General features: G+C 44.1%; 2 long non-coding RNA genes across 7 annotated transcripts in view; one reads left to right on the forward strand and one right to left on the reverse strand.

The window, feature by feature from the left end:
* The first annotated feature begins 20,955 nt into the window (after positions 1 to 20,955).
* LOC105498830 (uncharacterized) overlaps positions 20,956 to 25,760 on the forward strand; it is a 48,973-nt gene continuing 44,168 nt past the window's right edge. For all 5 annotated transcript variants that reach the window (XR_003013386.2, XR_011616947.1, XR_011616948.1 and 2 more), the window contains exons 1-2: positions 20,956 to 21,284; positions 23,943 to 24,034. This is a non-coding gene — a long non-coding RNA (uncharacterized lncRNA). The remainder of the gene's footprint in view (positions 21,285 to 23,942; positions 24,035 to 25,760) is intronic.
* The window catches only part of LOC139360036 (uncharacterized), a 61,056-nt gene continuing 59,762 nt past the window's right edge, over positions 24,467 to 25,760 (reverse strand). For both annotated transcript variants that reach the window (XR_011616953.1, XR_011616954.1), the window contains exon 5: positions 24,467 to 25,721. This is a non-coding gene — a long non-coding RNA (uncharacterized lncRNA). The remainder of the gene's footprint in view (positions 25,722 to 25,760) is intronic.

Here is a 25,760-nt window from a genome sequence, read left to right on the forward strand (position 1 = left end):
TCTGGTCTGTGCATTAGAGAGGCAGAGCTTTCCTGACTTGTACCTTCAGCTTGGTTATATTTCTCATTTCCTTGGCTCCTAGGACTCTTGGCTCATGCCTGCTTGTAGTAACTGAATAACATCATATGATAGATGTTTCCATGTGCTCATCTTATTGCTGGCTCTATCAACTATTTTCCTTGCCTTCTTCATTGCTTATTTTGACCATTTTTTTCATCCTTTATTCTGTGTATTCTAATAAGCTTGCTCAACTTTTCTATGAGACAAGGGAAGGAGTAAATAGCTGAAGCAGCAACGATCTGTGATTGAGTCCAGGGGAGAAAGAGGGGTTGAGGGATTTGTGGGGTGAATAGCAGAGGACTTTAGTGAAGGAACTCCTCTAGGATAATGAGGGAGACAAAGAGCCAATAGAAATCACCCACTGGACCTCTTAAAAATCACTCATGTTTTATGCCTTCTTTGGTATTCACCATGTATACTACCGTGTTTCCTATGTAATAGCAAACCTTAAAACCCTAAAAACAAAAAGGGGGGGACTAGTTGTTTACTTGTTTTGATGAACAGCTTGAGCAGGAAAATGAGGGATCCTTCTTCCTGTTGTAAACACAGAACTGTATCCAGCCTGGTTTTCTTCCATAACTCAGTGGCCTCCGTCTACTTGTATTTCTGTTCCAACTGCCGTCAAAGCCTTTCCTGAGAAGAGTCAGTGTTTTCCTGGCCTACAGGATGCTGACTACTGACAGGTGCACAGTGTGCACCAAACACACCACTGCCCTCCCCTGGGGTCAGGAAGATGAGTCACATCCAACAGCGGCTTGGAGCCTTGGGTCTTTCCAGTGTGAATCCTGGAGGGCATAGCCTGGGGTTCTGCAGTGTGGAATACTGCAAGGGCTTTTATCAGGGAGCCAGCCAAGGCCTTGGTGACTGATATCTCCCCTAATAACATCTGGAAAGGAAATTGCTCACTAGAGATAAAGATGAGAATTTCTGCTCTTTGCAATGGAAAATTATTACAGACAACATCAGACCTCAAAAATGAGGTTCCTCAAAGTATGCATTTGTACAATTCCCCCCAAACTCCTTGCTTGGCTCTTGGGAAGGTTTTGTAGTAAAACAGTAACCTGGCCAGGCGCAGTGGCTCACGCCTGTAATCCCAGCACTTTGGGAAGCCGAGGCGGATGGATCACCTGAGGTCAGGAGCTCAAGACCAGCCTGGCCAATATGGAGAAACCCCGTATCTGCTAAAAATGCAAAAAATCAGCTGGGCATGGTGGCGCATGCCTGTAATCCTAGCTACTCGGGAAGCTGAGGCAGCAGAATCACTTGAACCTGGGAGGTGGAGGTTGCAGTGAGCCGAGATTGCGCCATTGCACTACGGCCTGGGGAACAAGAGCGAAACTCCGTCTCAAAAAAAAAAAAGAAAGAAAGAAAGAAAGAAAAACAGTAATCCAAGGATTTGTGTGCACTTGTTACCATTTTCTTTGAAATTTAATGCTGCCATTTGTTTGCTTACGGAGTGGCACAGAGCCCACAGCATTTGGCTCTGCCTCAGAGGCAAACATGGCTACAGGAGCCAAAGAGAAACGCAAAGGAGGACACTCTAGGAATGGGATCTGTAAGTGGGGACTTCCGGGTGCACATGGGGTCTTGGAGAGCACAGGCAAGGCCTCCAGGTAGCATCACCTGGGCCAGGGCCCTTCTCAGAGAAAAGAGGACTGAGCAATGTGGATGCTTTCCCAGAAAACTGATTTCATTGGCCTACAACAAGGTTTATATGTTGTTTGTAAGAAGTCTTTTGTTTTTCTTCTTTATCTTTCTTCTCTATTTTGAGTAGAAAGTTAAAAAAGCCTACTACTATGAAGTCAGATTTAGATATTGAAAAATACATACAATACGTTGGTAAGTGAACAACAATAAAATCACAAATATAGACAACCACCTTTTTGTAATTAAAAAAAAAATCGGTAAGAGAGGATGTGAAAAATGATTTATGCTAAGGAGTTAATGATTGTCTTCTTCAGAAAAAGGAGTGGATTTGGGGTGGGAGGATGAAGAAGGAGAACTTGAACATCTTAGAATTTTTGGAAAGAGTACAATATAATTTACAAAGAGTGAGAGAGACTCAATTTAGGAGCTCTGGGCTGGGAGGATTGCTAACACTTTCCTGTGAGCTCGGGAAAACTCCTTGAGGTTAGACCATCAGTCCTCTGCAGCCTCTGTCCATAAGGGAAGCCCACCGCCACCCATCAGGATCCAGGGTCGCTCCGCCCTGCTCTGTGTCACAGCCCCTAGCCCTCCTGAGAGCACAGCCACTGCACCTGATGGCACACCATGCACCCCACGCACGTTGTTTCCATCTAATGCCTACAACAATATTGAGGCAAGTGTAGCCGTGGGCTCACTCTACACCTAAGAAACCTGAGGTTTAAGAGAGAAACTAGAGGCAGGGAAGGCTGTGAGCTGGGCCCCTGCATCCATGCCCAGGACTCCTTGTCAGCCCCTGTGTCCTCTGGCAGGAGAAGGTTGGCTTAGAGCTACCTGCAGAGGGCGAGGAGAAGCAGAGGAACACTGCCTGGACACGCATGAGAAGCACATCACCCCGTGTCACGTTCTGTGATGGTTAATTTCATGTGTGAACTGGGCTAGGCCACAGTGTTCAGACACTTGGTCATATGTTGTCTGGATTTTTCCTTGAGGGTGTTTTTTAGATAAGATTAAGATTTAAACCAATAAACTTGGAGTAAAGCAGATTACGCTTCATAGTATGTGTGAGCTTTATCCAGCTAGCTGAAGGACTTCGAGGAAAACAAAAGTGAAGTCCGCAAAGAGATGAAAGAAGCCTCTAGGCCCTCAGACTCACATTTCCCTGGGTCTCCAGCTGTCCATCTGCCCTGCAGTTTTCAGACTTGCCAGCCCCGACAGTCTTAAGAGCCAATTCTTTAAAGTAAACCTCTCTCTCTGTGTGTGTGTATATATATATATATATATACACACATATATATATATGTATACACACAGCCTATTGGCTCTGTTTTCCTGAAGAAACCTGGCTAATACACTTTGTTTAAAGCAGAAGGGTGGGTGGACACATTTAATTTAAACTACCTTCCACTGGCATTACCACACCTAGCAGTGAGCATTGCACATCTTATATGCTTCATAAATATTTGAGTGGAAACCAACAGTAAAATGCTGAATGGCTTTGCCAGATGTAGTATTTATTTAAACTATTGTTTTGTTCTCTTATGAGTCATTGAATGGGAAGGAACCGAAATTGTCTGGATGAAATTGTGAGGGGGTAGAGAGGGCTGGGAGCAATAGGTGGTGAGGTGTCCCCCATTTCTAAAGATTCTATGACCCACATTATTCCAGAAATTCTAGCTTGTGTTTTGTGTCTTTCTTTCTCTCCTTCTCTTTCTTTCTTTCCTTCTTCCTTCCTTCCTTTCTTTCTCTCTTTCTCTCTCTCTCTTTCTCTCTCTCTCTCTTTCTCTCTTTCTTTCTTTTCTGTAGACAGGGTCTTGCTCTCTCGCCCAGGCTGGAGTGCAGTGGTTCCATCATAGCTCACTGCAACCTGGAACTCCTAGACTCAAGGGATCCTCCTGCCTCAGCCTCCCGAGTAGCTGGGACTATAGATACACTTGGCTAATTTTAAAGTTATTATTATTGTTTTGTAGGGACAGGGTCTTGCTTTGTTGTCCAGGCTGGAATGCAGTGATGCAAACATAGCTCACTGCAACCTGGAACCCCTGGCCTCAAGCAATCTTCCTGCCTTGACCTCTCAAAATGCTGGGCTTACAGGCATAAGCCACCACGCCTGGACTGTCTTTTTACTCAGCGTAAGCAGGGACAGGGAAAACCAGAGGGAGAGCTCTAGGACAGGTAATGTTGGCCTCTTCCCCGACCCTAGCTGCCCTGAGCCTCCTGCTGTGCAGGTCCCTCCTTAGGGAGAGGCCTGATCCCATTTTGTCATTAGTCACAAACACCACTTACTGGCCATTTGCATAAGCAGGGCCCTGCCCTGTTCCCTCAGGACTTCCTCAGTACCCTCTGTGGCAGGCACTACTGCTTCCAATTTAACCCTGGGGGAAACTGAGGCTCAGCAATTTTGGACCCCCTGCCCAAGCACCACAGGATCATAGTGAAGCTTGTCTTGAGGTTGCTGGGAAGAGGAGAGTTGTCTAGGAGGATATGGCCTGGCTTTCCTTCCCTGGGATCCCCATCCACCCAACCCCACTGCCTTTTATTTTATTTTATTTTTTTAATTTCTTTTTTTGAGATCAAGTCTCATTCTGTTGCCCAGGCTGGAGTGCAGGGGTACGATCTCGGCTCACTACAACCTCTGCCTCCTTGGGTCAAGTGATTCTCCTGTTTCAGCCTCCCAAGTAGCTGAGATTACAGGTGTGTGCCACCACATCTGGCTAATTTTTGTATTTTTTATTAGAAACGAGGTTTCACCATGTTGGCCAGGCTAGTCTCAAACTCCTGACCTCAGGTGATCCTCCAGCCTTGGCCACCCAAAGTGTTGGGATTACAGGCGTGAGCCACTACATCTGGACCCCACTGCTTTTTGAAGAGAAGGTCCTAACAAAGGGATCAAGACTTTGCATCCTAGCTGCACCATCCTCAGAACTCCATCCTGGGTATAGAAGAGTCCTTTTTAATTCCCATTAAAATTTCTGGCTTAGTGTCTCCTTAAATGAGTTTCATTCAACACAGCATTTCATTTCCCACAATGTGGCAAGCTCATCCCCTATCCCCTTTCACCCAGAGCACTCCCTTATCCCCCAGCACTTAGCTCAGCAGTCGCCTCCTCCAGGAGGCTCCCCTGCCGCTCCTCTGCCCTCTGCCTTCCTCCATGGAACCCTGGCAGTCCCCCAGCTCCACAGTTGTTGCCTTGCATGGTCACCAGGGTAAGATCTCAAGGGCAGGGACACTCCACAGTGTCTGGCAAATGATGGAATGGACAGTGGCCTGGTCCATAGGTCAAGCTGGAGGTCCATAGGCCAAGGCAGCCTGTGGCCTGGGACAGTGACTCAGGCAGGAGGAATGTGGCTCAGGCTGCCTGCAGCTGCGATAAGGAGGACAGGATGGGGCTCTGCAGAGGACATCCTGCAGCAGCCAGGGGACTTCCATGCAGGAGCACATGTGGAAACCCACAGCCTGAGAGAATCCTGGCCTGCATACTGCACAGAGTCCTTGAGGGTGAGCAAGAAGAAAAGACGGGAAATGCCATCCGTCCATCACTGATCCACAGTGGGTTTGGGGAGGAGGCATGGCCAACATCCACTGGGCTACACAGACAGTTTTATGACCACCCCACCTGGCTCCTGCCTTCTGGGGCCCTGCAGCCCATGAATTAATCCCTTTCCAGGCTAGCCTGGGGTGCATCCACCCCTTTGGCTCCTAGCCCATGGGGTCAAGCCTCAGGCACATTTCTCCTACCAGCCTGGTTTGGGCCATATCTATGTAATGCTTTTGCCTTAATTTACTTAGGTTGCTCCCTTAAACAGGCTCACATTTTAAACATAACCTCTGCCTCCTAAGCAAATACTCATATTCATAAATTACTCCCACCTGAACCACCACCACTGCCACCACCCACAGGATTCCTGGGCTTCCTTGCAGCATAGCTAAAAGCCTTTTTGGGCATCCACTTACCAGGCACTGGGTGGGAGCAGGCGGCAGGGCACATCCTCCCTCCTTGGGAGCAATATTTACTCAGCACTCCTTCACTCAGCAGTGTAAATCACTGTGGCTTCCCAGCAGGCATATGATCTCTGCCTGGCTGGGTTTCTCTCCCTTTTCCGTGACTGAATCTGAAGCTCAAGCCCCTTTCCCCACAGCCTGTCCCACATATGCCTGGAAACTGAGGTGTGGTTCATCCTTCAGGGAGCTCCATGCTTCCCTAGTAAGGTAAAAAATCATCCTATTAATGCCCATAGTGATGTCATGTTGATACGGTGTACCCTTGATAGGATGTGATGAGAATGGCATTTCACCTCTGTGGTCTTCTTCCCAACACCCAATAGCCTAATTATGAGAAAAACGTCAGACAAATCTCAACTGAAGGACACTCTAAAAACTACCTGACCAATAGTCTTTGAAACTGACAAGGTCATCAAAAATAAAGAAGTCTGAAAAGCCGTCATGACCGAGAGAAGCTTAAGCAGACATGACAACTAAGTGAAATCTGGTATCCTAGAAGGAACCATGGAACAGAAAAAGGACACGAAGCAAAACATAAGGAAATCTGAATAAACTAGACTTCAGTTAATAATGACACATCACTATTGGTTCATTAATTCTAACAAATGTGTCACACTAGTGTTATGATGTGAATAATAGGGGAAATTTGGTGTTGGGGCTATAGAGCTCTGTGTAGTATCTTTGTAACTTTTCTGTAAATCTGAAACTGTTTTAAATTTGAAAGCTTATTTTAAAGTAATAATAAAGGTTACTGCAGGAAAGAATGGAGCAGCAACTGCTTGGTCAGATGTCATGGAAGAAAATCTTACTCATGAATCCCAAATGCTGCCTTTCAAAATTTAGTTACAATAAAGTATCAGCTAGTTACTAAGTGGGAAATCCACTTTCTTTCTTTTTTTTTTTTTTTTTAACTGCTGTTTTAACTATTACACAATCCACAAGAACTATTATTAATATGTACTTTTAAAATTCTGGTTTGACTTATTCTGATTCAAAATGTAATGTATTACTTGTTAGGACTTGAACAGATTGTAAAAGTTGCTCCTACCTTAAGAAATAGTATTATTTGCAGTACACCCCTTGAAAGAGTTTTTGGAAATGACTCAGAATGCCCACTTACTCCACCACATTCTACCCTGTGGGAATTGTGATAAACAAGCAGTAATTTCCAGTGATAGCTAGGTGCAATAAACCCAAACAAGTAGATTCCATACCTCATCGTGCATATGCAAAGTCTAGCCCATTCTTTCCTGCAGTAGTTGGTGAGGTTATCAACATGTGTCTGATTTTCATCCATCAAATGTTTCTTGGGCTGCCACTGTTTTATGGGGAGAGGGACGATTTGAGAAGGGGAGAGATGCTCTCAAAGGGAAATTTGGGAAGAAGCTTCTCTTGTTCTCAGTACAAATATCTCAAAATATAACATTGGTGCCTTGATTTGCCTATTTGTGGTACATAACACATTATAATACCATTCAAGTTATAAAATACTTTCTCTTTCTCTTTCTTTTTCTTTTTCTTTTCTTTTTTTTTTTTTTTTTTGAGACAGAGTCTCACTCTGTCACCCAGGCTGGAGTGCAGTGGTGCCATCTTGGCTCACTGCAACCTCCCTCTTCCAGACTCAAGCAATCCTCTCACCTCAGCCTCCCTATAGCTGGACTACAGGCATGCACCACCACACCTGGATAATTTTTGTATTTTTTTATAGAGACAGAGTTTCTCCGTGTTGCCCAGGCATGCCTCGAACTCCTGGGCTCAAATTATCAGCCTGTCTCAGCCTCCCAAAGTGCTGGGACTACAGGCAAGAGCCACTGCCACACTCAGCCATAAAAAAATAAATTAAAAGAAATAAATGGAAAAAAAGTCCTGGCAACGGTCTTTGAAAAACTGAAATATACTCCATGAACCCTCTCATGCAGACCTGCCCAACTCTGCAATCCTAGCATCTCACCGTTTTGTTTTCCCTGTCATGTCTGCAGCTCATCTGTCTCTTGGGCTTCTTCCTATCTTGGTCCTGGTCCCCACACCCTGTGTTCTACTCTTTGCCAGCTTTTTTTCTGGTTTTATGTTCTTCCTTGTGCAGAGCACGACCTTCAGCTGTGTGTGAGTCAACACAGAAAACCTGACCCAAAAGGGCCAGGTCCAGGAAGGGTGCAGCCCAGCTTTTACTGAGTGTCCTGTATGCCCAGTACTTTGTGAAGTCCTCCTTATGGGCCGTCTCATTTAGTGAGCAATGGATTTGGCATTTCAAGAGGAAACGAGGATTAGAAGGCTCACAAAGCAATCAGCCAGTCAAAGAAGCCATAGAGCTACTGAGTGACTTCAACATCTCCAAACTCATTTCTGAGTATGGCCCACACCTAGAGAATGATCTGATAGGGTTCATCTCTCTGGGCTGTTTCCTCATTTTCCCTTGACTAGTAACTAGTGAATCAAAGGATCCCCAAGTTAAGCAAAATCCAACTCATCTGCCACTAGTTCGAGGTTCTAATGCTGCTCATTTCCATAAAACAAAGATTTTCCAGAGCCTGCAGTGGCTCCCTGTTGGCTACTTAAACAGCACAACATATGGTAAAATCAGACTATTCGTTTCTACAAAAAAACTTTTATATATATATATATATTTTTTTTTAAAGGCCTACTAGAATTTTGATTGGAATTGCATTGAGTCTATAGATCAATTTGAAAAGAATGAGTATCTTAATATTGAGTTTTCTGAAACATAAACTTGACTCATCCTTCCATTTATTTAGATCTTCTTTAATTTCTCTCAGCAATGTTTTCTAGTTCCAGTGTAGAGGGCTTGCACATATTTTATTAAATTTATTTCTAAATATTTTATGGTTTTTGGTTGCTATTATAAATGGTCTTTAAAAAATTTATTTACAAGCAGTAGTATTCACTTTTGTGATACATATTTCTATGATAGATTCTCTTTTTTTTTGAAAAATTGGGATATAAATTACATATATTAAAAAGCCTTTTAAAATGTCCAACCCAGTGGTTTTTAATATATTCACAAGGTTGTGCAACTGTCACGACTATCTGATTTTTAGAACATTTCTATAATCCCTGCAAAGAAGCCCCCAATCCATTAGTAGTCATTTCCCCCTCTCTCTAGCCCCTGCCAACCACTAATCTGTTTTCTGTCTCTGTGGACTTACCTATTCTGTTTATTTTATGTAAGGAGAATCATATAAATAGAATGATATAATATGTGACCTTTTGTGTCTGGCCTCTTTCACTTAGAATAATGTTGTCAAAGTTTATCCTCATTATGGCATATATCAGAATTTCATTCCTTTTTATGGTTGAATAATATTCCATTGTGTGGGTAAACCATATTTTGTTCATCCATTGTCCATCAATGACACTTGAGTTTCTCCCACCTTTTGGCTATTATAAATAATGCTGCTATAGACACTCATGTACAAGTTTTTGTTTGAATACTTGTTTTCAGTTCTTTTGAGCACATATCTAAGAGTGAAATTGCTGAGTCATATTATAAATCTGTGTTTAACTTTTACAGGAACCACCAAACTGTTTTCCACAGAGGCTGCATCAATTGACATTCCCACTAGCAATGGATGAGGGTTCCAATTTTTCCAGACACTCACCAACACTTGTTTATTCTAGTTTTGTTTTCATTATAGCCATCCTAGTGGGTGTGAAGTAGCATCTCATTGTGGCTTGATTGCATTTCTCTAATGAGTAATGATGTTGAGCATTTTTCATGTGCTTATTGGCTGTTTGTATATCTTCGTTGGAGAAATATCTTTTCAAGTCTTTTGGGCATTTTAAAATTGGGTTGTCTTTTTGTTGTTGAATTGTAAAGTTCCTTAGATATTCTGAATACTAGACCCTTATTAAATATACGATGTGAAAATATTTTTCCCATTTTGAAAGTTATCTTTTCATTTTTTGGATAGTGTCTTTTAGTGCACCAAACTTTTAAAATTTTTTTGAAGTCCAATTTATCAATTTTTTATTTTGTTGCCTGTGCTTTTGGTGTCATATCCAATAAGTCATTGCCAAATCCAGTGTCACAAATATATTTTTGCTGCTTTCTTGTAATAGTTGGACAGTTTTAGCTCATATGTTTAGGTCTTTCATCCATTTTGAGTTAACTTTTGTATATAGTTTAAGATGAGGGTCTAACTTCATTCCTTGGCATGTAAATATTCCATTTCCCCATTAAATGATTTGGCATCGTTGTCAGAAATCAGTTGTCCATATATGTGAAGGTTTATTCCTGGGCTCTCAATTCTATTGCATTGGTCTATACATCTGTTCCCATGCCAGTACCACACTGTTTGATTAATGCAGATTTTTAGTAAGTTTTGAAATCAAGAAGTATGGTTCCTCCAGCTTTGCTCTTTTCAAGATCATTTTGGTTATATGGGTTACCTTAAGATTCCATTTGAATTTTAGGATGGGTTTTTCTATTTTTGTAAAACATATCTTTGGGATTTTGATAGGAATTGCATTGAATCTATAGATTGCTTTGGGTAGTACTATCATATTAACAATATTAAGTCTTCTGATCCATAAACATGGACTGTCTTTCCATTTATTTAGATTTTCTTTAATTCTTTTCAGCAATGTTTTGCAGTATTCAGTACAAGTCTTTTGCCTCTTTGGTCAAATTTATTCCTGAGGATGCTATCCTTTCTGAAGCTAGTATAATTGTTTTCTTAATTTTATTTTTCAGATCATGCATAACCACCACCATAAACACGATTCCAACACCCCAGATTATTCCCTCAATCTGACCTTACAAAAAGTGGTGTTTTTTTAAATTTAATTTTCCAATTGCTTGTTCCTAGTGTATAGAAATACAATTGATATTTTTATATTGACCTTTTATCCTGAGACCCTGTTAATTCACTTATTAGTTCTAGACAGTTTTAATTCTTTCTTTCCAATCTTTATGCCTATTGTTTCTGTTTTGTTTTGTTTTTTAAACAGGGTTTGGCTCTGTCATCCAAGCTGGAGTGCAGTGGCTTGATCCCAGCTCACTGCACCCTCCACCTCCTGGGCTCAAGTCATCCTCCCACCTCAGCCTCCCATGTAGCTGGGACTATAGGCATGAGCCACCATACCCAGCTAATTTTTTTTCTTTTCTATTTTTTTTTTTTTTTTTTTGAGGGTGCAGGGAGCAGAGTCTTCCTCTGTTACCCAGGCTGGTCTCAAACTCCTGAGCTCAAGCAATCCACATGCCTTGGCCTCCCAAAGTTCTAGGATTACAGGCATAAGTCACCATGTCTGACTATTACTTTTTTTTTTTTTTTTTGAGACAGAGTCTTGCTCTGTTGCCAGGCTGGAGTGCAGTGGCATGATCTTGGCTCACTGCAACCTCCGCCTCACGGGTTCAAGCAATTCTCCTGCCTCAGCCTCCCATCTGGGACTACAGATGCCTGCCACCATGCCAAGCTAATTTTTATATTTTTAGTAGAGACGGGGTTTCACCATGTTGTCCAGGATGGCCTCGATCTCTTGACCTCATGATCTGCCCGTCTCAGCTTCCCAACATGCTGGGATTACAGGCGTGAGCCACTGTACCTGGCCTATTATTCCTTTTTTTGCCCTATTGTCCCAGTGGATAGTGATGTCCAGTACAGCGTTGAATCAAAGTGGTAAAATTGTATATCCTTGCCTTGTTCTCCACATTAAGGCGAAACTTTGAAGATTTCATTATTACATATGATGTAAGCTGTAGGTTTTCATTTATTTATTTAGAAACAGGGTCTTGCTCTGTCACCCAGGCTGGAGTACAGGGGGATGATCACAGCCCACTGTAGCCTTGACCGCCCAGTCTCAACAGTCCTCCCACATCAGCCTCCAAAATAGCTGAGACCACAGGCATGTGCCAACATACCCTGCTAATTTTTTAGTTTTTGTAGACCTGGGGTCTTACTATCTTGACCAGGCTGGCCTCAAACTCCTGGGCTCAAGTAATCCTCCCATCTCAGCCTCCCAAAGTGCTGGGATTACAGGCATGAGCCACTGCACTTGGCCTAGCTGTAGTTTTGTTTGAAATGTCTTTTATCAGGTTGAGGAAGGTCCCTTCTATTCCTAATGTACTGAGAGTTTGTATCATGAAGAGGTATTGAATTTTGTCAAATGCTGTTCCTGTATCTGTTGAGGCGGCTGTATGGGTTTTCTCTTTTTTTCTGATAATGTGATGGATTATATGGATTTATAAATATTAAAATAATAAAACGACACTGCATTCTTTGGAAAAACTTCCCTTGGTCATGTTGTATTATTCTTTTTAAAAAATGCTGGGCTCAATTTGCTAATATTTTGTTAAAGGATTTTTGTGTCTATATTCATGAGGAATATTGGTCTGTGGTTTTCTTTTCTTGTAATGTTTTTTGTCTGGTTATGGTATTAGGATTGTGCTGGCCAAAACATTTAAAAATTGGGAAATGATTTCCTCCTCCCCTATTTTCTGAAACAGTTTATGTGCAATTGGTATAATTTCTACATTGCAAGTTTGATAGAATTTAGTAGAGCCATCTGTGACTGAAGTTTCCTTGCAAGTAACTGCACATTCAATTTTTAAAATCAACTTGGAGATTTTCAGATTTTCTATTTCTTCCTGTGTCAGTTTTGGTATGTCGTTTTTTAAAGGTATTATAAATATGTTTAATATACTTGCTTGGCATCCATCTTTAGGCCTTACATAAGTTGTTTGAAACCCAGCCATACCCCACCTCCTTTAGCCTAGTTAAAACTTTATTTCTGATATAGCCCACTTGTTCTTCATCCCACTGACCCCAAATCCAACACACCTCAGAGCTGCTAACCATGATAAAACCTAATGGTCAACACCAGAGTCATGAAAGTAAGTTCCCCTCTTTGCTTGTATTTTCTTTAAATTAGGTAATCCACAATCCCTGTGAGAAAGCCTAAAAGGTAACACCTATGACCTTAATATAGGCATAGCCTCATAGGTCCTCCCTCCTACCCTTTTCACTTTCCATCTCCTTCCCCGTTTCCCTCTCCTTCTTCCCCATCACTTGCTAGTTGAGCTCCCTACTGCCTCTACACTTCCCATCAGCCTCCCATCAGCACCCCTAATCTCCCTGGGAACTATAAGTAATAAATTCCTTCTATCTCATACATTTTTGGTTACAGTTCTTCATTGTGCCTCACCTGACACACACACACTTGAACCTAACTTTACCCTAGTCAAGGCTCTCCTAGAGAGTGGATATGTTGGCTTATGGACAACTTTCCAGAGACAGCGCTCAAAACCAAATTAGATCAGGTGCAGGGTGCAGTAGCTTACACCTGTAATCCCAGCACTTTGAGAGGCGAAGGCAGGTGGGTCATTTGTGGTTAGAAGTTCAAGACCATCCTGGGCAACAGAGCAAGACCCTGTCTCTACCAAAAAAAAAAAAAAAAATACAGCACAAGGAATTTGCATATCTTGTCTAAGTTGTCAATATTCTTGAGGATAAAGTTGTTCAATATCCTTTATTTAATGTTTCAATGTCTGCAGCATTGCCAATAATAACCTCCTTTTGTTCCTGATGTCTGGAATTTATTTTCTATCTTGTTAACTTGCTCAGTCTGATGTCATTTTCTATCAGTCTTGATTAAGGGTTTTCTTTACCATTTCTTGGAGTGCAAATCTGTTAGAGATGACTCCTTTTGTTTAACCAAAATGCTTTTATTTTTGCCTTGATCTTTAAAAGATATTTTGGTAATTTATAGATTCTGAGTTGCAAGTATTTTTCTTTCAGCACTTTAAAGCTTTTGTTCCATTGTCCTCTGGCATTCATTGTTTCTGATGAGATGTCAGCCCTAATTTTGTTTATGTATATAATGTATCTTTTCTTTGGCTACCTTAAAGATTTTTGTATTTAACTTAGGCTTTTCAGCATTGTGACTATGAAGTGCCTGGATGTGATTTTCCTTGTATCTATTCTGCTGTGACTTGCACAGCTTCTTGGGTCTGTGGGCTTATGTTTATCTTTACGAACTATCATGAAAAGCTTGGCTGCCTCTCATTCACATAGTCTTTCTCTGTGGTGAGCCTGCTCTTCAGCAGACGAGGTACTGGCCTCCACTGGGCCTTTTGACTCAACCATGACGGGCTCATCACCACCTGAAATTCAGTTAATCAGGGCTTCTTTGCATCTGCCACTTACTCACCAAATGGAAAAGTATGATTTTTGTTTCCTCTTGTTTTATCTCGTGACCATGATGGTGAAAACCTTTTGCATTCTTCCTCCAAACTCTGAAGCAGAATTCATGGCATTTTCTTATCATCCTCATTCTGTATACATGGAGGGATTGTACTTTCTACCTTATAAAAGTTAGGTGTGGCCATGTGACTTGATTAACCAATGAAATGTGAAGGGTATGAAGTATCCTCCTTCTGGGCAGAATATTTAAGCCTTGTGTGTGATTGGGCACCATCACTTCTCTCTGTGTGATCAGCTAATAACAGCCCCCCAGAGAAATCCACGTTAGTCCCCAGAACCTGTGAATATGTTACTTTACATGGCAACAAGTATGATGCAGATGTGAGTAAGTTAAGAATCTTGAGATAGGCAGATTATCCTTGATTATCCAAGTGGGTTCAACATCATTACAAGAGGCCTTTTTAGAGAAAGTAGAAGAGTAAGAGAATAAGAGTAAGAGAATAAGAGAAGATACGACCTTGGAAGCAGAAGTTGGAGAAGGAGAAGCTGGAGAAAGAGAAGATGCTACATTGCTAGTTCTGAATATGGAGGGAGGAGTACTGAAACAAGGAATGCAGGTGGTCTGTAGAAGATAGAAAATACAAGAAAAAGGATTCTCTCTTAGGGCCTCCAGAAAGAAGACAGCCCTGCCAACATGTCTTTATTTTATTTTATTTTATTTTATTGAGAGAGTCTTGCTCTGTCTCCCAGGCTGGAGTGCAGTGGCATGATCTCTGCTCACTGCAACCTCTGTCTCCTAGGTTTAAGCAATTCTGCCTCAGCCTCCCTAGTAGCTGAATTACAGGCATGCACCACCATGCCTGGCTAATTTTGGTATTTTTAGTAGAGACGGGATTTTGCCATGTTGGCTAGGCTGGTCTTGAACTCCTGACCTTAAGTGATCCACCTGGTTCAGCTTCCCAAAGTGCTGCTATTACACACATGAGCCACCACACACAGCCCTAGCATCTCGATTTTAGCTCAGTGAGGCCCAATTCAGACTTTGACTTCTATAGCTATATGTAATATATTTGTGATGTTTTAGGCCACTTAAATTTGATTTTAATTTGTTATAGCAGCAATAGGAAACACATACATGCTGTCATGAGAACAGCAATGCTCCTGGTGGGAAAGGCTCTGTCACCTGTACTCCTGAAGGCAGGTGACACTCAGCAAAGCAGAGCCTCCACCTGACCATGATAGATGGAGTATGAGCAATAAATAAGGCTTTGGAGGGCTAGGCGCAGTGGCTCAAGCCTGTAATCCCAGCACTTTGGAAGACTGAGGTGGGTGGATCACTTGAGGCCAAAAGTTCAAGACCAACCTGGCCAACATAGTGAAACACCATCTCTACTAAAAATACAAAAATTAGCTGGGCGAGGTGGTGCTTGCTTGTGATCCCAGCTACTCGGGAGGTTGAAGCGGGAGAATTGCTTGAACCTGGGAGGCGGAGGTTGCAATGAGCCAAGATTGCACCACTGCATGCCAGCCTAGGCAACAGTGCAAGACTCTGTCTCAATAAATATATATATATAAAAAATAAGGCTTTCTTTGTTTTTAAGCAACTGAGATTTTGCAGGTGTTTGCTTTTATAGCATAGCTACATGTCAGTACAAATACCATCAAATACCATGTAAAGAATTTAAATCTATCTAACTATGCTGTGGGACTTGAAAATTATTTTTCAATGGGCCCTGAACCCGTTTTCAGGCCCTAGAAGTGATGAAGTATTGGATTATTTTTGCAGGAATCTTACAAATGGTTGAGAATTTATAAACCAAAAAGTACTCGAGACAAGTCTCAATCAGTTTAGAAATTTATTTTGCAAGGTTGAGGATGCACACCCGGGAGATAGGTCTGTGCCTTTCTTCAAAGATGATTATGAAGGTTTCAATATTTAAAGGAGAAAGGGCAGATATTGGGGAAAGAGGAAGAAATTTTTAAAAACTGTAGGTAGATAAGAGGCAAACGATTGTTCTTTTGAGTCTTTGATCAGCTGTTCACAGGTGAGAAGGGTAAAGGAATAGTCACTTATGCATTCATCTAGCTCAGAGAATCTGCATTTTTACATAAGATGAAATAAACATAGGGCAGAGAAAGCAAACAGGTATGCATTTGTCTCAGGTGAGCAGAGAAATGACTTTGAGTTCTGTCCTTTGTCCCATACTGGTGAAGATAAGCTGTCAATTCACATCGTCAGGGTGAAATTCAACAGAGCTGTTCTAGCGTAAAGATCTTGGGGCCCATGAGAAATTTCCTAGTGGGCAAATTATGAGGGAGGTAGGTTTGCATGACACAGTTTCCAGCCCGACTGTTCCCTCTGGCTTAGTGAGTTTGGGATCCTGAGGTTTGTTTTCCTTTCACAAATTAGCTCAGCAAGTTGGTTGGGGACTTTGTGTGTTGTGGCTCCTCAGTTCCATAGGGGATAAATACAGAGATTTATGATGTTCTGCTGCTTCTCTCAGGGAGTGGGTAGTTTAAATGGAGGGAGAATCTGTGGATGCATGAAGCCCAGGTAACAATAGGTGGTATGGATTTAAGTCACTTCAGAGGGCCCTGATAACAGTGAAGAAGAGTTACTATGGGGAAAAAAAAAAAAAACTTGTTGAGAGAAGACAGTCTCTCTTAATCAGTAATAAGTTTTGTCAAATGTTGCCGTTCAGCAGGTCAGAGAGCTACAGTCTTCATTTTACTTTATTTCAGAACAAGTCAAATGACAAAAACAAAACACCAGGCTGAAATCAAAGGCTTCTACAAGCAGGTATGCTTCAGGGTTTGTCCTGGGGTCAATGTACATATAACCCTATATTTCCTTTGCTTATCTGTAGAACAGAGCAGTAAATGTTCTCAAAGACCACATTACGATTCTACAGTATTGTAATAAGGACTTGGCAGTTTGCAAAAGGATAAAACCTTCATTGCACTAGATCCTAAGGTAGCGAGGAATGCATTACATTTTTAGAGATTTCTCTCATAATCATAGGATACAAATCCTCAAAAATATCTAATGAATCATTGACTCTAATGCCCTGTGAGGCCCAGAGGGTCTCATAGGAAAACCCTGGGGGTGGGAGTTGTCTTCTAGGTTCTGAGATGAATAATTTCAGGGACTGCACGGCACTGGGGGTTTCCTAGGGTTGGGGATGAAGACAACAAGCCGAGTGAGGAACAGTGTGAACCAGGGCCCTCAAGGGAAGAGACAGATTAAGCAGAGACAAGGAAGGATTGCCCTAGGGAGAAGAAGAGGAGGCCTTAGCATGACTGTGGGTTGGGCCCATTGTCACAAAGTCTGTTCTGTCTCCAGGTGGCCTGGGACTTGGAGAATCAGGAGGTGAGGGGACTACTTGAAGATCACATGGAGGAAGAGTCCGATCCAGGCCCAGGTGGGCATCCATCCTCTTCCTTCTTGGCCCAGTGAAGACTATACACAGACCCCCATTTACGTGCCTTGGGGCCTTTGTGCTTGCTCTTCTTTCTGGTTGGAAACCTCTTACCCCATATGCCCTTGGCTCACAATAGCTCCTCCTTTTCTCGCCTGTCACTTCCCACATGAGACTTCCCTGACCACAGCTGTACCTGCCCCATACACCTTGCCACTGCATATTCTTTTTTTTGTTGTTGTTGGAGGGTGGGGGACAGAGTTTCACTCTTTGGACAAGGCAGTGCAATCTTGGCTCACTGAAACCTCTGCCTCCCAGGGTCAAGTGATTCTCTTGCCTCAGCCTCCCCAGTAGCTGGGATTACAGGCGTGCGCCACCACACCCGGCTAATTTTTGTGTTATTAGTAAAAACAGGATTGCACCATGTTGGCCAGGCTGGTCTCGAATTCCTGACTGCAAATGATCCCCCGCCTCAGTCTCCCTAAGTGCTGGGATTACAAGCATGAGCCACCGCACCTGGCCTAAGCCATTTTTTATTTTGTTAAGAATATCGTGACTTGACCAAAGGCTTGGGTCTTCTTTGCTCCCTCCTACTAGGTGCGGAAGCAGACATCCCCTCCACGGCTGGGAGACTGTGCTGCAGAGGAACTACGTTGTCATCCCTACCCCACAGGAATCAGGGCAGGGGTCACACGTTTCTGTGTAAGCTTCTTCTTGGGTTATCCCTCTCAGAGGGACAGGAGAGCAAGGAGCTTAGTGTTACAGCATCCACTCCCCCAACTGCCCCCCCACCTCTATCCCTCCCCACCACACACACACCCCTACAGAGAGCCTCTGGGGACATGCTGCTCAGACATCTGCCACAATATGTGTCACCCTCTCACTGGGCTCCCCTGGTGTAAAAGGACAGGCACTGCAACTCCTGTCCCATCCACACTTAGGGGCATTACCCTAGGCCAGGACGAGAGGCCTTTGGACACACTGAGACCCAAGACCCTGAATCTTGCTGTCAATTTAGGATATGTTTGCAGCTTCCCAAGGCCATGCCCAATTGCTGGAAGAACTCATGGCTTCAACACACACATACACACCCACATACACACCCACATACACACCCACATACACACACACATACACACCCACATACACACACACACACACACACCCCCGATGTCCTTTTTCCTGAAGCAGGTGGCTCTCCCTCTGGTCTGCAACAGCTTCTAAGTTTGCCAAGCTGCCCTGCACTTCCAGCCCACACGCTGGGTAGCTCTCCATTCAGCAGCAGCAAGAGCAGCAGGCCTCTAATTTTGGTTGCTAGACACGTGGTGGATCTTTCAGAGTCTGGGTTTAGAGACAGACACCAGGGAGGCATAGTGCCAGAGACAGAGATGGCAGCTGGGGTTGCCAACCCAGGGGCGGGCTTCCCATGGTGCCATGAAAAAGTGAGGAGATGAATCTCCTTATGCCTTTGCCTGCCTTCCCTTCTCCCTCCACTTCTTCTCAGACTCCACATATATCATCTCATGCAAGTGCCACAGCAGCCCTGCACAGCATTTGCTGTATCATCCCCATTGCACCAGGGAGGGAAGGAAACAGAGGATGCCTGGCCTTTTCAAATGCAGGCCTTCCACGATACATTGATGGTCCACCTCTCTTTCTGTCCAGCTCTCAAGACTAAGCGCCGGCACACAGTTCCTGTGTCTGCACATCAACCTTGGTGGGGGTTGTAGCTTGATTTGGAAGGAACTTGCATAGCATAACATCCCGCATTCTTAGCTGAGTCTTTGCCAGGGCAGGGGTACTCAAGGTGCCCCGACTTCTTTATGGCCCAGAGCAGTGACTGACATGGTGCATGTGCAGACCTTAACCCAATTGATGCCCAGGGAATCCCTGGCCTTTACTTAGGAAAGTCGAACACCATTTCCTGGGGAGCTGCTGTGGACTGAATCGTGTTACCCCAAAATTAATATGTTGAAGCCCTAACCCCAAATGTGACTGTATTTGGAGACTGGGCCTATAAGGAGGTGATTAAGGTTAAGTGAAGTCATAGGGTGGGGCACTGGTAGGAGTCACGTCATTGTAAGAAGAGAGTTTGTTTCTCTCTCTCTCTCCCTCTCTCTCTCTCTCTCTCTCTCCCCCCTCCTCTCTCTGTCACTCTCTCTCTTTGCTTATGTTTGCAGGCACGGAGGAAAGGCCATGCCAGGGCATAGGGAGAAGGGCAGCTGTCTGTAAGCCAGAAAGAGCCTTCTCTAGAAACCAAATCAGCCAGAACCTTCATCTTGAACTTTCCAGCCTTCAGAGATGTGAAAAAATAAATTTCTGTTGATTAAGCATCCCACTCCATGGTATTTTGGTAAGGCAGCCCAGGCAGACTAACATAGGAACCACCATGAGCCTGGTCCAGTATGGCCTGGCCCATGAATCCAGGCCCTGGGGCCTCTGATGGACTCTGAAGACAATGGTGTTCCCCGTGGTTCTTGACCCAGGGCTGCAGGCCGGGGCAGGCACCTGCCTTTTGTCCCATCCATGTCCTGCCCTGCTCACTAAGCATTTACAGTTTAGTCTTTGAAGACTTCCTGGAAATGACTTCGGCTTTTCTTTCACAAATTGATCATCTTCCCCAGAGACTGTGTTGAAGCCTGCCATGAAACTTCCTCAGACCCTCACCTTCCTCCCTAAGACACTGTAAAGAGTGATTTTTTACAGTGATTGCTCCTTGTAGTTCCCATGATACTCTAGAAGGAAGCCCAGGGCTGCCAGGACAGGTCCAGATGGCATTTGGTATGGTGTGGGTCTGGGCAAGGGCAGGCTTGGGCTCGGGTTGGAGAGTAACACTGAGGTCTGCACCTTGGCATAGGCCACTCTCTGGGCCCAGGCATCCTCTCCTTCCTCCAGTTGCCCAGGAATGAGTGGCGGCTCTCTGCAGGGCATGGCGGTGTATTGCACTGAGTTTGTACCTCTGTCTCCACTACAGAGGCTGATGCTTCTAGGCCGAGACCTCATTGGTTCAGTTAGTTAGTTTAATGGATTCAGCTTAGTGTGGGAGGAGAAGGGAAAAGAAAAGGAGGGATAAGAATCGGGGAGAGAAAAAGGCAGGGAAGAAAAGTGGGGAACAGGAGTTGCGGGAGTGAAAGCACTGTGGCCTTCAAATCCCACAGCACAAGGCTAGGAGGAGACACAGACCTCTGCACTCAGTGATACTCAAGCCATCTCTCCAGTCTTTGGTTTCCTCTTCAGATAATGAGACATGTGAGTTCCCAACACCCAGAGCCACCGTGCTTGACATCCACCACACTGATCGAAGCGTATGGGCTTTGCTGCTGGGGCCAAATAGCAGACAGAAAGAGGGTTTAGAGAGACAAAGCCTCTTAGAACCTCAGCTCACTTTAGACTGTTTGTGAATTTTGTTTTCAGCCTAGCATGTTTTTTAAAAAGCAGCACGATAATCGGGCTGACATCATCTGGCATTAGTGGGAACACTATAAATATTTCTATTTTGAGTCAGGCCAAAATACTATTTTACAATATCATTTAATCACTTCTTCCAGCATTCACCTAATCACTACGAATGTCAAGCAAATGTTTCAAATGAAAGGAACCGATATGTTAAGTCATAAATAAATCTAGGTAATAACAACCACCCCCGGTCAGGCTAAGTACAGAAGGTTCTGGATTTCTTCCAGGGGCTTCCACAGAGCCCAGGAATGTTTTTGCCATTCACTTACACAGCTGAGCTGACCAGTTCCTGTGACAGGGAACTTTGTTTATTTGGTTTTCACTTTTTGGCATGAAGTACAGTTCTTTTGATTCCCCTGCCTCTAGGGGTCTCGGAATGTTTCTAACTAGAATGTTTCTGCTCATTTGCGAAAGGTCTTGCTCCCCTGGGACTGGTGGGTGCCTGGAAACACTGCTGGCGAGGTGAGGTTCTGCTTGGACCACAGCTCTGCTTGGTCAGCTCACAAATCAGGAGTGTTTCTGGAGTTAGAACTTTCCTGCAGTGGTAAGTTTTCATGAAAGATAGCACTAACTTAACTTTTGAACTCAATGTGATTTTCTTGTAAATCTAGCAAAGTGCTTCAGCTGGGGAATTCTCGCACAGGTTCTGTCTTGTCATCATCACCGCATTACGCTGTTTGTGGACATGTTGGCTTTTGTGTGTGCTAGTGATTCCAGCAAGCTTTCCCCTGATAGAGGAACACTGGTCAGAGGTCTGACTTCATATCTGGTGTCTGCATCAGTGCTTCTAAAAAGCAAGCAGGGCAAAAGGTATCAGATGTTTGGAGAAGGGGCTGGGGACCAGGGAGAGTACAGTTGAAAATAAAATAGCCACAGCTTCCTTAAAAAGTAAATATGGGCCGGGCGCAGTGACTCACGCCTGTAATCCCAGCACTTTGGGAGGCTGAGGCAGGTGGATCACAAGGTCAGGAGATCAAGACCATCCTGGCTAACACAGTGAAACCCCGTCTCTACTAAAAATACAAAAAATTAGCCGGGCGTGGTGGTGGGCGCCTGTAGTCCCAGCTGCTGGGGAGGCTGAGGCAGGAGAATGGCGTGAACCCGGGAGGTGGAGCTTGCAGTGAACTGAGATGGCGCCACTGCACTCCAGCCTGGGCAACAGAGCGAGATTTCGTTTCAAAAAAAAAAAAAAGTAAATATGTAGATCTGGGTTCAGTGGTTCACACCTGTAATTCCAATGCTTTGGGAGGCTGAGGCAGGAGGATTGTTTGAAGCCAGGAGTTCGAGCAACCTGGGCAATAAAGCAAGACTCAGTCTCTATAAAAATTTTAAAATTAACCAGGTACAGTGGCATGTGCCTGTAGTTCCAGCTACTCAGGAGGTTCAGTTGGAAGGATCACTTGAGCTCAGGAGTTCGGGTCTCCAGTGAGCTATGATGGCACCACTGCACTCCAGCCTGGGTGACAGTGAGACCCTGTCTCCAAACAAAAAAAAATTTTTTTTTAAAGTAACTATGCAACTAATAGGTGATCCAGCAATTGTTGTCTTAGGCATTTATCCCACATAAATGGAAACTTGTGTTCAGATTAAAGCATACACATGAATTTTCACAGCAGCTATATCTATAGTAGCCCCAAACTAGAAACAATCCAGCTGTCTTCCAGTTGGCGAATAGTTAATCAAACTGTGGTACATCCATACCATGAAATATGACTCATCAATAAAAAAAAACTGACTATGGATACACACGACAACCTGATGAATCTCCAGGATTTATTCTGAGTGAAAAAAGTCCATCCCCAAAGTCTGCATACTGCATGGTTCCATTTCTATAGTATTTTTGAGATTGACAAAATCATAGAAATAGAGAAGAGGTGATGGGTTACCAGAGTTTATGGAGGGATTGGCGCAGGAGCAAAGTGTTTGGCTACAAATTGGAGACATGGGGATCCTTGTGGTTGTGGAAATACCTGGTATCTTAACTGTATCAATGTCAATATCCTGTTTGCGCCATTGTACATAGGTTTACAAGATTTACCACTGGGGGAAGCTGGGTAAAGGGTACCAGGCATCTTTCTGCATTCTTACAACTGCATGTGAATCTACAGTTATCTCACAATGAAAACTTTAATTTTAAAAAAATAGGGTGGCCAAGGTGGGCTCACTGAGAGGGTGACATTTCAGCTAATACTTGAAAAAGGTCAAAGAGATGGCCGTGCAGGCATCTGGGGAGACAGTATCCCTGGCAGAGGCCCCACTTCAGGTGAGCACCTGGCCTGCTCAGTGGCACTGAGGAATTGGTGTGATGAACAAGGTGATACATCAGGGACATAGCTGGGACTGGACCCAAGGGCCCCAGTAGGCATGGTAAGATCCTGGGCTTTTACTATTAGTGGTCTGGGGAGCCTCAGAGGGTTCTGAACAGCAGAGTGATGTGAGCTGACTTCAGTTTCAACAGATTTCTCTGGCTGCTGAGTAACTAGACTGTAGCGGCCAATGGGGGATAAAGCTGGCAACACTGTTAGTTCACCATAAATGGGCAAGTGAGTAAAATAGTGAGGAATAATAATGAATGTTTTGAGACAAGCAAAGAATGGGCTGGAGAGGATGCGTATGGGGAGGGGAGACAACATTGCTCCCTTAGGGAAGAAGGTGACACTTAGGCGAGGCACAAAGTAGGAGAAGGAGCCAGGTTAGAGAGCTCCCAGCAGAGGGAACAGCCTGTGCAAGGGCCCTGCACGGTTCGGGGAGGAGGCAAGAAAGAGTCCAGAGACGGAATCGCTTGCCACCATCATCACCAGTCAGCCATCGCTGCTTGGCCTCTCCCAAGGACAGCACTTTGCATCCAGGGCACTGGTCTCACACTCCTGCTGTTTTCCTCAGAGTCACAGAGCCAGGTCTGGATAGCACTTCACTAGGAGCCCAAGAACAGCCCTGATTTCACAGTGAGCATGCGTTATACTCTCCTCTGTGAGGGTGAGAAGTTGTGGGAAAAATGAAATTCAATCTATTAAATGTGCCTGCTTCCCAAAGCTTCAAACCCACACATGGCAGGACCTGGTGGCCCAGGAGAGAAGGACAGGGCAGGTGGGCTTTTGTCCCAGGAAGCAGACACGGGACTGCTATCTTGGATACGTAGAAGTCAAAGTCAGAGTGAACAGACTTTAACAAAATATGTATGTCATGTTTATCTGTTTTCTAGGGCCGCTGTAACAAAGCATCGCAAACTGGCTGGGCTGAAATGACAGAAACTTATTCTCTCACAGTTCTGAAAACTAAATGTCCAAAATCAAGGTACGATCAGGGCATGCCCTCCCTGAAGTTCTTAAGGGTGGATCCTTCCTTGCTTCTCCCAAATTCTGATAGCCCCACGTATTCCGTGGCTTATGGTAGCATAACTCCAATCTCAGTCTCCATTTTCACACGCTGGCCTCTCTCTGTGTCTCCACATCACATCATCTTCCCTCTTTTTTTTTTTTCTTTTCTTTTTTTCTTTTTTTGAGATGGAGTTTCACTCTTGTTGCCCAGGCTGGAGTATAATGGCACAATCTCGGCTCATTGTAACCTCTGCCTCCCGGGTTCAAGCAATTCTCCTGCCCCAGCCTCCCTGGTAGCTGGGATTACAGGCACCTGCCACCATGCACTTGGGGAGACAAAGATGAACCTTGAAGCTCCTCTTTGGGAGACAGTGAGACTTAGGGAACAATGTGTTGTCACTGATAATTTTTTTGTTTTTTTAGTAGAGATGGGGTTTCAACATGTTGGCCAGGCTGGTCTCGAACTGCTGACCTCAGGTGATCTGCCCGCCTTGGCCTCCCAAAGTGCTGGGATTACAGGCGTGAGCTACCACATTCGGCCTCTTCCCTCTTCTTATGAGGACACCAGTCATATTAAATTAGGGCCCACACTATGACCTCATTTTTACTAATTACATCTGCAATGACCCTATATCCAAATAAGGTCACACTCTGACGTACTGGGGGTAGGACTTCAATGGATCCTTTTGGAGAACATAGTTCTGACCATAATCATGTCACACCAGGAAAGGGATAGTGATGAGAAAGGACTGGCAGCTTTTGCTTTGCAGGATCAAGTCACAGATTTTGCTCCAGAGAAGCCATTCTGAGCTCATGTCCACACCCTGTATCTGCTGACTCTGAATCACTCCCACTAATACCTTTAAAAATACGCTTCAATCTGAGTGCTTCTGTTATTGATTTTGTATAAAACTTATTTTTATGCTCCTAAAAGCCAGGAAATTTTTGTTATAGGTACACTGCTTTATAGTCACACAAGGCTGAATGACTGGTCTTTTACCCCTTCCTCTGCCATGGCCACAACACCTCCCAGTTGGGAAGTAAGTGGGGGTAGATAAGGCCAGGGCAGATTATGGAAGGCCCAGGAAGCCAGGGGAACTTGAACTGTCTTAGGGAGGCAGTAGGGAGTCATTCAGGTCCCGAGCAGGGGAGTAATATGGGAGACACAGAGTCTCCCAGGGTTGGGCAAGGCAGGATGAAGGAGACAAAACAGGGAAGTGAAGTGTAAATGACAGGAGCGGGAATTAAGCCATCAAGATGAAGTTGCAAGCATATTATCTGATATTTTCAGACTTGGGGAGACAAAGATGAACCTTGAAGCTCCTCTTTGGGAGACAGTGAGACTTAGGGAACAATGTGTTGTCACTGATAAAAACCAGGGCATGCAGGAAAAATAGAGAAGAAGAGCTTTAAGTAGGAGGGGAAGCTTAATGGCTTTAAACTTCATCTGAAAGCAAGTGTGTGGTGGTTCTTGAAGAAAAACCTTCTTCTTCGATGTGTTCTTCCTCCTCTTCAGAGATGGCTCTTTGCTCTGCTTCCAGGCTCCTGGATGTCTTAGTCTCCCCAGGTAACCATGTGGCCCCAGAGGCCAGAGCTAGATGTGCTCCTGATCTTGCAGCCCCTCGTCCTATGTCCTCATCCAAACCAGGGGTCATTGGAATGGGCTAAAGAAGAAGAAAACTAGTAAGGATCTGAGGGAAGTG

The sequence above is a fragment of the Macaca nemestrina genome, chromosome 19 (genome assembly GCF_043159975.1).
Source record: "Macaca nemestrina isolate mMacNem1 chromosome 19, mMacNem.hap1, whole genome shotgun sequence".
NCBI lineage: Eukaryota > Metazoa > Chordata > Mammalia > Primates > Cercopithecidae > Macaca > Macaca nemestrina.